This window comes from Nicotiana sylvestris, chromosome 4 (genome assembly GCF_000393655.2).
Source record: "Nicotiana sylvestris chromosome 4, ASM39365v2, whole genome shotgun sequence".
NCBI lineage: Eukaryota > Viridiplantae > Streptophyta > Magnoliopsida > Solanales > Solanaceae > Nicotiana > Nicotiana sylvestris.
The window spans coordinates 2,990,726-3,001,647 of NC_091060.1; the positions used below are offsets into that span (position 1 = coordinate 2,990,726).

The 10,922-nt window shown below is 35.4% G+C and overlaps 1 non-coding gene across 1 annotated transcript; it reads left to right on the forward strand.

Moving 5' to 3' along the window:
• Positions 1–7,277: 7,277 nt before the first annotated feature.
• LOC138890995 (small nucleolar RNA snoR114) lies at positions 7,278–7,368 on the forward strand. The gene has a single exon (XR_011407357.1). It is a non-coding gene; the product is annotated as a small nucleolar RNA snoR114 (small nucleolar RNA).
• The last annotated feature ends 3,554 nt before the right edge of the window (positions 7,369–10,922 follow it).

Here is a 10,922-nt window from a genome sequence, read left to right on the forward strand (position 1 = left end):
TTCTAGAAACTCAAAAATCCCAGCGCTAGGGATAGCTCCCCACGCTACCTTGGGCGCTGGTGATGGAAAAGTGTCCGACCTCGCTCGGGACAACGTTATTTTGATCCAAGATGCCCCCAACTCGTATAAAAGCAAGTCTAAACCTATTTTGGAGGGGGAGGACACCCCTTTGAGAGGAAAACACAAGCACGGAACACTCGGGAGCAAGGAATATCAGTTTTTCTTCGTCTTCTCTTCCTTTAATCTTATAGTTTATTAATTCTAGAGTTGTGGGTGCTACATGAACGTTGTAGTTTGAAGCTTGAATTGTTCTTGTTATTTTATCATATTGGTTTATTTATTCAATCTTGCGCTTAATTATTTGATTGCTTGATCACTAATTAAATACTATCTACGAATCTAAGATTGAACTCGGGAGAGGGAATTTTAGATTGCATAAAAGATTGAGTAGAGCAAGATCTTGAACCTAAGTATCGAGAAACGGATTTGCGGTTAGGATAAGAATATACCTAATCCCCTTGCTTGGATACTATACGGGAATTATAAATGTGTTCTTGTTAATCCTGATTCCATAGGAATATAGGCGTTAAGTTAGCTTAAATAGGCGAGTAGTAATTCGGGAGAATATTACGAGTAATATTAATCATGTCACCAATAAACCAGATAAATTAATTAGACAATTTAAGTGGACGACTCAACGAGATTGTTAGCTATAACGACCCGACCGGTCGTTTTGAGCTTTTGCATTTCGCTCGCCAGTTCTCGGGCATTACTTGCCCCATGTGATGTGATATGACTTATGTAAATCATTGATTTTGGTTTTCAGGATCATTGGAATAAACTTGGAAGAACAGTTCCCAGTTTAAAGCTTGAACTTGAAAGGTTTGACCAATATTTGACTTGTTTGTATATGATCTCGGATTGAAATTTTTATAATTTGGTTAGCTCCGTTAGGTGATTTGGGACTTAGGAGCGTGATCAGAATGCATTTTGGAAGTCCGTGGAAAGTTTAGGCTTGGATTGACGAAATTGAGATTTCGGCGCTTTCCGGTCGATAGGTAAAATTTTGATATAGGGGTCGGAATGGAATTCCGAGAGTTGCAGTAGTTTCGTTGTGTCATTTAGGATGTGTGTGCAAAATTTCAGGTCATTCGGACGAGATTTGATAGGCTTTTTTATTGAAAGCATAATTTAAGAGTTCTTGGAGTTCTTAGGCTTGAATCCTATGTTAAATTGGTGATCGATGTTATTGTGAGCATTCTGAAGTTTTGAACAAGTTTGAACGATGTTATGGGATGTGTTGGTACAATTAGTTTGAAGTTCCGGGAATTTCGGGTGGGTTCCGAGATGTTTTAGGCCGAAAATCATAGCTGTAGCAAGTCCAGAAGGGTTGCAGGCCTCGGAATCCACCTGCGCGGTCCGCATAAAAAGAAGTGCGGCCGCGGTAGGTGCTGTGCGGACTGCACAAAATGCTGTGCGGCCGCGGTGGGGAACATTTCACTGGTCTTATTTCGGAAGCTCATATCTTTTGATCTACAAGGAATTTTGAGATGATTCAAAAACAAAAGTTGTAGACCTTCGTGTCTAGTTTCCAGAAAGGTAAAGATATCGCAATATGGACATCTGTATCCAAAGTTATGGCCAAAATACTAAAGCCTATCACTGTAGAGGAAAGCCTGTGCGGCCGGGGTCGTTTTTGTGCGGACCACGGTCGATTTTGTGCGGTCCGCGGAGGTGGAAATCTGTGGGGTACTCTATAAATACGAGGTTTTGGGTTTTATTAGATATTTTGACCTAGAGAGCTCGGATTTTGGCAATTTTTTGAATGCTTTTCAAGAAACTCATCGGGGTAAGTGATTCTAACTCAGATTTGGCTAGAGTACATGATTCTATCATTGAATTCATTAATTAATTCATGATTTGGGAAGAAAATTGTGAAATCTTTCAAAAATGTAAAATGATAATTTGAAGGACCAAATGGTATCGGAATTGGATAATTTTTGTATGGTTAGACTCGTGAGAGTATAAGGATTCTAGTTTTGTGAATTTTGTCAAATTCTAGATGTGGGAGGGGTCGGGTTTGACCAATTTCTGGAATTTTGTGGTAATTCGATTGTTTTCGCTTGGGCTTTGTTCCCTTAACATATTGTGACACATTCGTTCTGATTTTGGATAGATTCGACACGCGTGAATGCCGATTCGAGGGGCAAAGGCGTTGTGAGTTAGAGATTTAGCCGGTTCGAGGTGGGTAATGATTGTAAATGATGCTCTAAGGGTTTGAAACCCCGGATCGCACATTGTAGTGCTATATTGAGGTGAGGCACATGCTTGATGACGAGCGGGGGGTCGTGCACTATTAGGGATCGTGACTTGGTCCGTCCCGATTGATGATTTTACTGCTCATTTGATTGAAACCTATATGTTATCATCATGATTTGGGATGATTGCCATATTTGGGCTTCATGCCAACTATTTAAACCCTTTGGAGATTTTTATTACTATTTCCTTACTGTTTGACTTATTAATTGAACTCAGTCATGTTATTTTCCACTGTTTTACTACTCAACCATCTTTTCTCAGTTTGAGACTTAAATGATATTTTAAATGACGTTTTGGGCTGAGAGATACTGTTTTACTAATGCCCGAGGGGCTTGTGAGTATTTTTGACTGAGTAAGGCCGAAGGCCTAGTTGTAAGGAAACACTGATACTGATTTAAGGTCGAAAGCCTGAGATATGTACGCCACGAGATGGCTTGTTGATATTGTTTATGAGGCCGAAGGCCTGAGATATATACGCCACGAGGTGGCTTGATTGATATGAGGTCGAGGGCCTAGATATGATGCCACGAGATGGCTTGATATTACGCTTGGGCCGTAAGGGGGCCCTCCCGGAGTCTGCACACCCCCAGTGAGCGCGGGTACCCATCGTGATGTGAGATTGAGCCCGAGGGGCTGGTATTGTTATGAGATTGAGCCCGTGGGGCAACCTTATGTGCTTATTTTCTCTTATTTGCCTGTTATTTACCTGCTTTAATTGTGTATTTGTGCCCGAGTGACGAATTACTGTGTTTATCTGCACTAATTGTTTGCATTCATTTGCATAGCGGTTGAAAAGGTCATTTTCAAAGTAGTTTCCAACTGAGCTAAGATTGTTTAAGAGATTTTACACCTTCACTGCTTTCTTACTGGTTTGAACTGCTTCTATACATCACCCTGATATGCTTTACGTGATTTCTTACCATTCAGACTTTAGTTATGATTATTACTCACTAAGTTGGAGTACTCACTTTACTCCCTGCACCTTACATGCGGATTCAGGTATTTATACATCCGGTAGCGGGGTTTGACTAATTGGAAGCAGAGTTATCGGAGTTTAGCAAGGTAGTTGCCAGCATTCGCAGCACTGCTTTTCCCTCTTTTCATTAGTTTGTAATTAGCCTATTTCAGAACTTATTTGTATTTTAGACCTTATAGACGCTCGTGACTTGTGATACCCCGGTTTGGGCTGTGTCGGGTTGTATTTCCGCTATTTATTATCATTAAATTATGTTTAGACTGCTTTTATATTGTTTAGCTGTCTTAAAAAGGTGAATTGGGTTTAGTTGGCTGGCCTTGTCTTCACGAGATGTGCCATCACAACCGAGTTGGGGTTTGGATTGTGACATTAGCTAACCCATAGCTCTAGAATATCGTCTCCCATCGAATTCATGTATAATTTCGCCAAATTGTTTCCTTTAATCTCTTAGTTTGATACTCTAGATTAGTTTTAATTAAATATTCATACTTTAGAAAATCACTTGGATAGATTAATTATGTTAGTTTAATTTAGTAAATAGTTAATCACAAGTCCTTATGGGTACGATATCTGGACTTACAATCCTATATTACTTGTATGACCACGTATACTTGCGTGTGTGTTTGGAAGCAACACGGAACATCAGGAACTATTGATTTTTTTTCGAAGATTTGTCATCTTGACCTTGTTTCATAGGGTTATTGCGTATTTTTGTTCGCCTCTTGGCTTCCATGGTTGCTGATGAACCTGCAAATTTAGGTTCCTCTTGAGTGATTCACAAATAGAAAGATGGCCCATCAAAATTGAGTGCTTTAGTGGGTATACCTCGTGTAACCCTTTTCGGAGTTATTGAATCAACCATTGAAGACGAAATTTGAAGTTTCTTGCTGAAAACCTAACAATGGTGAAAATTAGAAAAAAAAGAGTGAAGAGAAAAAGAAGAATGACAGAGTAATTTGGTGTGAACTGGACAAAAACTTTAACAATTACCACGAATTTTTGGAGCAAAAACGTTGAATGTGAGAGAGAATCGTGCTGTGAGAGAGAATCGTGCTTTAACAATTACCACAATTTTGCTGAGAGAGAGAGAGAGAGAGAGAGAGATCATGGAAAGAGAAAGAAGAAGTATTTTGCTGTGATTTTGAGAGATAATCGTGTATTAACTGAAAGAAAGAGAGAGAGAGAAAACATAAATAGCATATTTAACGCCTTAACGATAGTGTATACCATAAATACCTATTTTGCTATAAAATATAAAAGGTAGATATAGAATAATATTTTAAAATAATTTTGGTTTATAATAAATAGAGTATATACCTTTGCTATAGGAGGTAAAATTTTCAAGAATTAATCAAAGTAGAAATGATACTAGGTAGCCACTCTAAAGGGTTGCTATTTAGGAATTAGTCAGTGATCCTGAATTCTAGTTTTTCAATTTAAAAATTTAGGACAAAAATGTGCTGAATTGTCCTGAAGTTAAGATTTTTAGTCTAAAATTTCAGGACAAAATAAATACTGGCTAATCTCTAAATAACATTCCCAAAAATGGCTATCTGTGCACTTGCCCTTAATTTAAATAGCCACTCACCCAATCGTTTAAACTAAAAAAAGACGGTAAATATACAATATATGTATTATCCATATATAATATATGTATAAAAGTGTATAATCATTATGTAATCTATGTATACCGGCTAGAAAAAATAAATAATGAATCCGACGTGTTATTTGTGTAAAAATCACAATGGTTGCTAAACAAACTAAAATAGGAGCTTAAATTGGTTAGAAAAACTCCCGGTTTGATCTACCGTGTAAAATTTCTCCAAAAAACTAATTAAGGGTACTCAAAAAATACTAAAAGAGTGTTACTATAATTTGAGCGTGTGATAAATGTAATTTTTGAACCCTCTATTTCACTACACTAGAATTTTCTCTTAGAGGGAAATTCAACAATATTTATATAATTAAAAGAAATAGTTTCTGTATAATTTTTCCGTGATGAGAAACATCTGATCTATATTTCATTTCACAACCATATTTGAGATTAGCTATACTTTTCACTTGGGTATAAAAAAAATCTTCGAGGCTAATAAATTCAAAATAATTTTTCTCTTTTAAATTATTTTCACTATAAAATCACTCAAAATTTTACTGTATCTTTTTCTCACAAAGATATGCATCATTCATGACATCAGCAGTAAACACAAAATTCAAAGTCAGCTAATAAATTTGTCTATTACATTGTATGCTTTTAGACAAGTAGGCAATTTATTTTCAAATAAAGGGGCTGGGCCATTTAAGTCTTCAACTACACTGTATTTGTCGATCGATAAGCATCATTCAAATATTGTATTTTAAAATATTTATGTATTTCTCAGTTCCAATTTATGTGACGCTATTTTCTTATTAATTCGTTTAAAAATAAAATATATATTTTCATATTGGAAAACAAATTATTTTTAAGCTGTCAATGTTATCTTTAATGACATGCTTTTATAGTCGTAGAAGTATCATGACATGTTTAAGATAAACTTTTTACTTCACGTGTCCCAATTTATGTAATACACTTTTCTTTTTATTCTGTCACAGAAAGAATAATATTATTTTATATTAAAAATAATTTAACTTTTAAATTTTTATTTTAACCTTATTCAGATGATTTATAGCTACACAAATACCTATGGCTTATTTTACACTACAAATTTTAAAATCTTACTTTATTTCTTAAACTTTTTGTCCAGTCAAACTGCATCACATAAGATAGAACGAAGGGGGTATGTCTTTCGTTATATCTTAAAACCGTGCACATTAAATTGTGCCACATAAAATGGAACCGAGGGAGTAATAAAATGGCTACATATACATGATAAGCTCTATATAAAGGAGGAGCAAGGAGTTGTATTTCACTACATAGCCATATTTAATACTATCATATATAGTATATCTACTAGTGCAATGGCAAGAACCAAATTAGCAATTTTTGCCATTTTCATTGTTTTATCTGCACTTTGCTTCAACCAAAGTGCTAGCTCACGTGATATTATTGATAATCCAACACACAGAATGCTCTTATCCCACTCTGCTGCTAATGATCAGCTTAAGAAAACTAATCGTAATCTTGATGTCATATCCTATTGCAGAATTTGTGTCCCTCAATGTGGTTCTTGTACTTGTTGCATTGCCAAATTGAAGAATTAATAACTATGTTGTTAATTGTAATATGTGTTAATTGTAGCCAAATTTGCACTTGGCTTCATGAATAAACTTTATGGTTTCTGTTGTGGGAACTGATGTATTGTCTCCTTTTGTTTTTTTGAGCCGAGGGTCTATCGGAAAGAACCTCTCTACTTCCTCGGGGTAGGGGTAAGGTTTGCATACACACTACCCTCCCCAAATTCCTACTTGTGAAATTTTATTGGGTTGTTGTTGTTGCTGCTGCTTCATGAATAAAATGCTTATCTTCTCAATAATTTTTAGTGTTGGGAGATGCTTGTTTGAGTTTAGTTCATGGATGTTATGCTCTCTCTTTATTTTCCTATATAAGTGACACTCTATATATGGCACTAATTCTTGTATATGCAAGTTTAAAAGGTTATTGAGGGTTTAAAGATAATTAGTCAATTACTGTTTTAAATAATTATTCCAGTGATTTGGTTCTGTAACGACTCATGCACAACTGTCAAGGTACTGTCCGCTATGATCCAACCCCTTTCGACCACCTCAAGGTTTCTGGACTTATGGTTTTGGCCCCTTGAACTTTAATCCAAAAGGCGCCTCAGTAGTTAAATCTTGAACTCGCCCTTATAACTTCCATTTTTCATGGTTAAATAGCTGGTGAGATTGAGGGAGCAGCCCTTGGCCGTGGATTTTGAAAATCTAAAGAGAGATATGTAAGCAATAAGCACTTGTGGTCTAGTACTAGAATAGTATCCTGCCACGGTACATACCCGGGTTCAATTCCCGGCTGGTGCAATTGTGGGGTTAGCTGTGATGAATAATTTGCGCTCAATGTGGTGATTAGGGTCTCCGCACTCTTCTGAATTTGCAGCAAGACAAGTTGAGCATCCGAGCTTCCCTTTATTTATTTTTTACTTCATATGTAGGGTAGTTCGATGCACAAAATATCCTACATTCACACAATAACCGGAGAATGGTCGCACCCTTAGGGACGTGATGTAGACAACCTACCCTAATGCAAACATTAGTGTCTGCTTTCACCTACCTATTGCTGGGACTTCGACAACTGGGAAAGCTGTTCGACAGAGCTAAGGATGCCAAATCTGGGGAAGGTCCTTCTAGGACCAAATAGATAGGAGTTTGTCTTTTCGCTTAATAAAATGTAATAAGGCCAATGACCATTAGTGACATTTATTCATATGTAGGGTAGTCCGATGCACAAAATATCTTACATTCACACAATAACCGGAGAATGGTCGCACCCTTAGGGACGTGATGTAGACAACCTACCCTAATGCAAACATTAGTGTGTGCTTTCACAAGTTGAATACGTGAACTATAGGTCATACCAAAACAACCTTACCATTCCTCCAAGGTTCTCCTCGTAATATTCGAACTACTAATTTTTTTTTTATTTTTCCTCTACGGCATAAAAGATTCTCTTGAAATATCCACCAATTTCTTTTCCTTTCCAAAATTAACCACTTAAGTACAATCTATTGCTTTAAAAGCCGAACTCAAAATACTCACAAGAATCTTGAAAATATGATTCAACAACGCCTATATAAATCATTTTGCATATAAACTTAATATATCAACATGGCAAAGTTAAATGCAACACTAATTATACTTCCCTTTTTCATGGTTTTCTTGATGACTTTTTTCTTACTTTGTAGCTCTTCATCTAATGGCAATTTAATGGCTATTAGAGGTGATGAATCAATATCTAAAACTGTTGAAAATTACAACAATATTACTCTTGCATCAAAGAGAGCTTCCGACGAGCTGCGACGACGACGAATGGAGCGTTGCCCTTGCTATCCTTGCTGTGCATTTCCATGTCCATGTTCTTAAAAATGGCCATGCTAATAAACATGTCCATTTTTTATGGTTTCATGATCCTATATGTATGTTTGATCATCTTTTGTTTAGAATTAGAGTGGAGTTTTATAAATAAGAATAAATGATCATGTTATTGGTGAATGTAATTAAACAGCTTATTTGGTGTAAACCTTGAATGAACTCCTTTTGCAACATATTTGTATATTTGAATCTTCATTTTCTCTGCGTATTTTCTTTATAGCACTTATTGAAATGCTTAATAGAATAGCAATTTATTCGATTTTTTTGTCTCGTTGAGCCTTTGCGCAATGTAGCAAGAGTTGACGTCGTGTGAGCAGAAGATCCCGAGTTGGCTTAAGCCATGCCTTTACTAAAGAATTCTCGCCATCTCAGATAAAATCTGGTGTGGAGCCCAGGCTAGCCAACAATGAGAAATGCCTTCCTCTTTTTTGTTGATTTAGGTGACGTAGTCTTAACCGATGAATGGCAGTGAGAAGGCAAAAAAGGTCGTAAAGGGCTAAGCTAAGGGAGGTTGGCATTCCCAAGTCAAGTGGGATCACATGTTCCGGCCATGAAAATAATTTGTAACAAATATGATGTTTGTGTACAATATAGCATTTGTTGAAATGTTTAAGTAGGGTAGCAATTTATTCAGACATTTTTTGGTCTCGTTGAGCCTTTATTCAATGCGGCAAAAGTTGACATCATGTGAGTAGAAGATCATGGTTCCAGCTATGGAAACAATTTGTAGCAAAAATGATGTCCATGTACAATTAATCCAACATGGTCCGATTCTTCCTCAAATCTTCCGCGAGAAAACAACTAATCATAAAAAATTATTTAATTAAACAAAAGGGAGACTTTCATATATTAAAATGAGAGAGTTAGCTTCAACAAGCACCAGCGATTTAGTGATAGAATAGTATCCTGCCACGGTAGAGTTACTCATCTGAGTCCCCTTTTCCTAATTTTTTTAATATAAAAAATTAGTTTACTAAGTTCTTTTTTAGTTTAAAGCTTGAGGTATTAAAAATTGTGAAAATAAATAAAATAGATATTCTTACGGTTTGTAATTTTTATGCACTATCCGGTCAACATGACCAATAGCAAAATTTAATTATCTATATAAATTGTAAATAGGTAACATAGACAATGCAGTGAATAGATTGCTATAACCGATTAAATACGATAATAAATAAAAAATTACTCTATCAGTGTGTATAAGTTAAATCTATAAATAAAATATGGACCGTGAAAACCTATATGTTCGAAAAAGGTTTTATCTACATCATACAGGGACGACTAAAAGATCCAACCCTTTCTATCATATTTTTGATAATCATGTTGTTCGGGCTAGCTTACGAGTACCTCGATTAATTTCAAGGGATATCTACTGCATCCCACAAGTACAAGTATTGAGAAATCACCTTGTTTTTACCTCCGAGGGGCGTTGAACCTGAGATCTCATGATTCTCAACTCACTTTATTAACCACGAGGCCACATCCTTAGATATTTTCTCATTTAATATATAGTTTATTATGCAGACAGAAAGATTCTCTTGAAATCTCATAAGACAAAAACTCACTTTGTATTCAAGTTTTATTCTTATACTATACTGCTAATTACTAAGATATATCTCTTGAAAATATCAAAATTTGGACCTTATCATAGCTATATAAACAGTTGCATGAATGCTAAGATTATTCATCAATATAGCCACTTTTTAAACCCATGGCAAAAAAGAACACAATGTCCATATTTGCAATTTTCATGTTTTTTTCCTTTCTTTTCATTCTTTGCAATTCTTCTTCTGATGGTAATTATTTAAGTGATAGTATTGCAACTATAGACAACTATTTTACTCCAGTTTCAAAGGGCTTTTTTGCTGAGCTTCAACGTAGAAAAATGGAGATTTGCTCATGTACTCCTTGTTGTTACATATGTCCATGTCCTACTTCTTAAATTGGCTCTTTAATAAATATAGAGTTTAACTTATATACGTCCACAGCGTAATTTATTTTTTACATTATTACGTCACAGTTAACTACCTGTTGTATGGAGGGTGGTTACTTACGAATATATTTCAGGTGATCTGATAGTGTAAAAATGTCACTATACTGTTGATGGATATTAGTTAAACTCAAACCATAGTCTACTTTGTATTAGTATTCCTTTATGTATTTCCCTATGTAATGTTAAAAATAGAGCTGACGGTACATAGATGAATAGTCTATAAACTATCAGTTCCAAGTGTTTGAATTGTATAATTAAGAGAATAAAACGTTTATACCTTTTTGTGTAGGAATTTTTGTTCTTATAAAAGATGCTTCACTACACGATAAAATTTGGGAAAATGACATAGTATAATCATTCTCAAAATAATAGTCGAAAAACATACATACATACATACATATATATATATATATATATGTGTGTGTGTGTGTGTGAGCGTTGCTGTGTTAAAACAAAAAATCAGAAAACTGTTAGAAGAATAAAGAAATGTATAAAATAGTAAAGAATCAGAAATATTCCGAGTCCACAATTTTCTTGTGTGTCCTTAAGGAATTTTAACCCCCTCACACGTTGCCAAGGTAATGGATTAAATCC